Source organism: Chrysemys picta, unplaced genomic scaffold (genome assembly GCF_011386835.1).
Source record: "Chrysemys picta bellii isolate R12L10 unplaced genomic scaffold, ASM1138683v2 scaf3464, whole genome shotgun sequence".
NCBI lineage: Eukaryota > Metazoa > Chordata > Testudines > Emydidae > Chrysemys > Chrysemys picta.
In genome coordinates this window covers 1-5,141 of record NW_027056166.1, presented here as the reverse complement: position 1 = coordinate 5,141, position 5,141 = coordinate 1, and the positions used below count along the sequence as shown (strand labels likewise).

General features: G+C 47.6%; 1 long non-coding RNA gene across 1 annotated transcript; it reads left to right on the top strand.

Moving 5' to 3' along the window:
* The first annotated feature begins 232 nt into the window (after positions 1 to 232).
* Positions 233 to 3,321, top strand: LOC135980464 (uncharacterized). Its single transcript, XR_010597524.1, has 3 exons — positions 233 to 334; positions 2,332 to 2,503; positions 3,087 to 3,321. It is a non-coding gene; the product is annotated as an uncharacterized LOC135980464 (long non-coding RNA).
* The last annotated feature ends 1,820 nt before the right edge of the window (positions 3,322 to 5,141 follow it).

The following is a 5,141-nucleotide window of genomic DNA, read 5'->3' as shown; positions in this document are numbered from 1 at the left end:
GGCCAGTGAGGTACAGGAATCTGGTCAAAGGCAACCACCCCGGCCACTAGCTGAATAGGTTCCTGTTCTCTGAGTGACCAGAGCTGGGGCTACATTAGAGTAATCAGGAACCTGCTAGAACCAGTTAAGGCAGGCAGGCTAATTAGGACACCTGGAGCCAATTAAGAAGAAGCTTCTAGAATCAATTAAGGCAGGCACCTGGGTTTAAAAAGGAGCTCACTTCAGTTTGTGGTGCAAGTGTGAGGAGCTGGGAGCAAGAGATGCAAGGAGAGGGTGTGTTGCTGGAGGACTGAGGACCACAAGCGTTATCAGACACCAGGAGGAAGGTCCTGTGGTGAGAATATGGAAGGTGTTTGAAGGAGGCCAAGGGGAAATAGCCCAGGGAGTTGTAGCTGTCATGCAGCTGTTATAGGAGGTACTATAAACAGTTGCAGTCCCCAGGGCCCTGGGCTGGAATCTGGAGTAGAGGGCAGGCCTGGGTTCCTCCCAATTGACCTAGACTGTGGGCTCCTCCAGAGGGGAAGGTCTCTGGGTTGTTCCCCAAACCACATGGTGAATCTCTGAGGCAAGAAAATCTGCCAATAAGTGCAGGACCCACCAAGATAGAGGTGGAACTTTGTCACAATATTCTCACACCTTCTATGGGCCATCTTGATTATCATTTCAAAAGTTTTTTTTTTCTCCTGCTGATGATACCTCATCTCGATTGGCATCTTAAGGTTGTATGGCTACTTCCACCTTTTCATGTTCTCTGTATGTAAAAATATCTTCTTGCTGTGTGTTCCATTCTAAGCATCCGATGAAGTGGGCTGTAGCCTACGAGAGCTTATGCTGAAATAAATGTGTTAGTCTCTAAGGTGCCACAAGTACTCCTGTTCTTTTTGCGGATACAGATGAACATGGCTGCTACTCTGAAACCTGTCAGTAAGCAAGTATCAATCTTAACTATAGCACAGCTTAATATCTCTGCCTTAATATTTTGGGAAAACATTGTATTCTGGTTATTTTGAACTAGTGCTTTTTTAAGGAGCTGTTGCCTGGACCAGTGCATTTTTCATGTTCTTGGGTCCCTCTGAGTTCAGTCATTTCTGCAGCACAGTAAAGCTAGAGGATAAATATCAGATGCCTCTGAAACATGAGAGGGAAAATGAAACTTCTAAAAGCAGACGAAGTTTGCGTCTGTGTATCTAGGAACCAATGTGACCTCTTCACCGTATGGTAGTACCTGTTTTCATCACACAGCAAAAGTCAGCTCACCTTCTCCACACCCCCCAGCCCTTCGGTGTCCAGCAGCACCAGGATGTGGTCAGGTTTTCCAGGGTGGGGCACACACCACATCCAGATGCCTTGGGTGTGTGACTGGATTGTGGAGCCCAGCGAGAACCCTGGGAAGAGAGGATGGATTTCATATAAACACACACAGTACACCTGCCCGAGGTAACTATGAGCCCCAGAGAGTAGCAGGAAATAACTCAGGAGAGGGCACATGACTCCAGGTCTCTCACCTTTTCTCTTGCCAGCCAAAGAATTCAGGAGGTAGGATTTGCCCGTGCGGGACAGCCCCACAATGGCCACCACCACCACTGGCTGGGTGATGCCCTCCAGGATCTTCACAGCCTGGGGGTTCACCTGCAGGGCCCCCCTGGTGCTGTTCTGAATGAGGCACATGGGCTCCTCCATGAGCGTTTCTGAGGCCATTGGTCCTGGGTGGAATTGATCTGTAAGTGAGAAAACAGACTGAGCCAGCCAAGCAGGTACACTGCAGGGATTAGGTGCAGTAGGGGGATAAGGCGCAGTAGGAGGCAGGACTGATTTCACACCATCTCAACAGGCAAACAGCTCACTGAATTTTCAGACACGACAAATCCCTAGGGGAACAGAGTATTTCCCCAAACAGCTAAAGGATCAACAGCATGGAAATGCAGAGAGAAGGCACCATTTTAAAAATCAAACACATGCTGGGAAGTGCAGAATAGCACTGTTCAGTTCCCCCTCCAAGTGTCAGTAGCAGGTGCGGAGTCACGCAAGTCCAGGGCTGCCAGGGGCACTAGACACCCACAAGGGTGGTGCCACATCACCTGCCAGGATTGGGAGTGCACACTGCAGCACATGAAAAGTCAGCTCAGGTCAATGATGCACTATAGGGCATAGCATTTGAGCTCTACAACTCTTGACGGATTTAATATATGGCAGACCTTTAGCGTTTTTCATAGTAATTCCATCTACAGTCTCCTTTCCTCTGTCTCTCAGCTTACCTCTTCCTTTGGTACACGCTAGGATTTTCCCTGGCCCCAGCTAACCATTTTGTGAATTTTCCTTCCCTTTCCACAGTTTGTCTCCTGCCCCACTTGGGACGTTTCCCCACTCACACCCAGGCCAGATCAGGATTGCCCCCAGTCTGGGGATTCTTCGTCTGTCTTCTGGAAGAGACAAGAAGGAGCCCAGGCCAAAAACCCAGTGTTGGACAATAACACTGAGGATATGACAACACTTTCAGCTGGGGGTAAGATTCCTCGCTTGAAGAGACATGCCCACATTAGCTCTAGCATGTTAGCTTGATCAAACATAGCTGTGTAGCCATGGCAGTGCAAGTGGCAGGAGGGGCTCGCCACCTCGAGTACCATCCTGTACAAGACCCTACATATTTACTGAGGTCTCCCTCCTTAAATAAGGAGGAACTTCTGTCTGTGTTACTGTAGGATGTGATGGGCTGTTGGGATGGATGGTCTGTTCCTCTAACAAGAGACTCTGTGTGCTTGTCCATGAGGAATATAGGCAGTGGGGCATCTGGGTCATTGCAAAGTAGTCCAGAACCCCTCTTAAATCATGCCTTTTTCCCCTCAGATGTGCCTATTAACTTTCTGTCCAGATCTTCTACATTAGGGCTTTAATTATCATAATACCTCTGTTTTCAGTAATTGCTCTAGTTTCTCATCTACTGGCTTGTATTATGTAATGCTGTAAACCATATATTGTTACAGCTTGTATACAAGTAAAATATTAAGTGTTATATAAAAATAGAAAAATAATTCTCTAGGGCCCCTTGAATGTGATGATAAACAGTTTTTTTTATTTTTGCTTTGCAGGTGCTGCTACAAATGTCTTCAAACATGTAATTCCCTCTTTTTTTTTTTGTTTTATTCATCTTATTCATTATATGTACAAGCCCTATGCATGGGGAAGACAATGTCTGGTAAAATGTTTCTGTATGACAAACACTTGCCCATGCTAAAGTATGAGAATGGCTAACTATAAAACTGTTTCACTAGAAAAGATTTCAGTCAACAATCAGTATTCCCCTGTAACTCAGGACAGCTCTCTTATCCCCATCTCCTGTTTTACTTAGTAAACTTTTAAGTTTCTTTAAAACCTTTTATTTGATATGATTATACACTGTCGGTTTATGAAAAGAACATTAAGATGACCGTTCTAAATTTTAAATGAGTCAGAAAATGAGGAGGGGGAAAAGGGGGTGGGTTTGGGTCCGTTTCTTCAGATAACGGTGTTAGGGGTTACACTCTGCCTGGTCTACACTGGGGGGGGGAATAGATCTAAGGGTACATCTACACTACAGCGGGGAGTCGATTTAAGATACGCAAATTCAGCTACGTGAATAGCGTAGCTGAATTCGACATATTGCAGCCGACTTACCCCATTGTGAGGACGGCGGCAAAATCGACTTCTGCCGCTTTTTGTCGGTGGCGCTTACTCCCACCTCCACTGGTGGAGTTTGAGCGCCGATTCTGGGATCGATTGTCGCGTCCCGACGGGAGGCGATAAATCGATCTCCGAGAGGTCGATTTCTACCCGCCGATTCAGGCGGGTAGTGTAGACCAGACCTAAGATACGCAACTTCAGCTACGAGAATAGCGTAGCTGAAGGCGACGTATCTGAGATTGACTTACTTCGTGTCCTTGCGGCGCGGGATCAACGGCCGCAGTTCCCCCGTTGACTTTGCTTCTGCCTCTCGCCGAGCTGAAGTACAGCAATTGACGGAAGAGCGATTGGGGATCGATTTATCGTGTCTACACTAGACACAATAAATTGATCCCCGATAGATTGATTGCTACCCGCCGGAATGGCGGGTAGTGTAGACATACAGTGCTGAACTTCATGCAGTCAAAGCTCTGGCTTTTGGCTTTTATTTTTTTTTTAATTGTAAAAAACCTATACTTGTGAGTGTTATACTTACCCTGGACTTTACAGTTTACAAGGAATAAGTCTTAAAAGCAGGGTTTTTTGGTGTAATTTTGTTTGTTTTTGGTATTCTGGGCCCTTCACTTAGGTAAAGCTTTAAAAAGCAAACTAACAGTAATCTTTAAAGTGCTGCTTTTAACGTAGATAAAACTGTAACAGGCAGCTTGGAGGGTTGGGCAGCCTAGTGGTTAGAGTGTGTGGCTCTCAGCCCCCTGCTTGTTTGTGGAGCCTCAGTCATTAAGATCATAGGGTTAGGGGGACCCAGACCCTCCCTTTCCACTGGGTCTCAGCCAAGGGCCATGTCTGTGTCAACCCCTGAATGAGGCGGGGCCCTCCGAGCAGAGAGTCAGGATCCACTTCTCTGGGCTACATCCTACCAGTCTGTTCAGTTTAGGGCATGGCCCCTTGTTCCAATTTGCTGGGCAGCCTGCTTCCCATAGGGCCTTCTTATGACTCTTGGGTGGTGCCTTGCCATGGTCCCAGGCTCCTTTGGGGCAGGACAGCCACACATTGGGGAGGGCGAGCCCCATAATGTCCCTGGGTTTGCTTACTCAGTTACATCAGGTGCTGATGGCTCCTAGGACCCCTTTGCAGTCTCCCTTGGTCTTGGCCATCTGATTAGTGCCCTGTCCCCTCAGGTAGCCAGTCAGCCCTGCACCGAGCCAGGCTATCTCCTTTTCTCCCCTGCCAGACCTGGCATGGCTGCATGTATAATGGGGTGTAGGCTAGCTTGGCCCAAAGTCTCTCTTTAAGCCCTGCTGTGTTGGCTGGAAGTTTCTCTGCTTCATCACACATTTCTCCACCACCCCATGAACCTATTTGGGGTCCACACACCCCCATCTACTTTCATCCATCCTGTGTAAAGAAGTCAGCATTCAGGTGGGCTCTTCCAGCCCGGTGTTGAATGTGGAAGGAAAAGGGCTGCAGGGAGAGGTACCATCTCA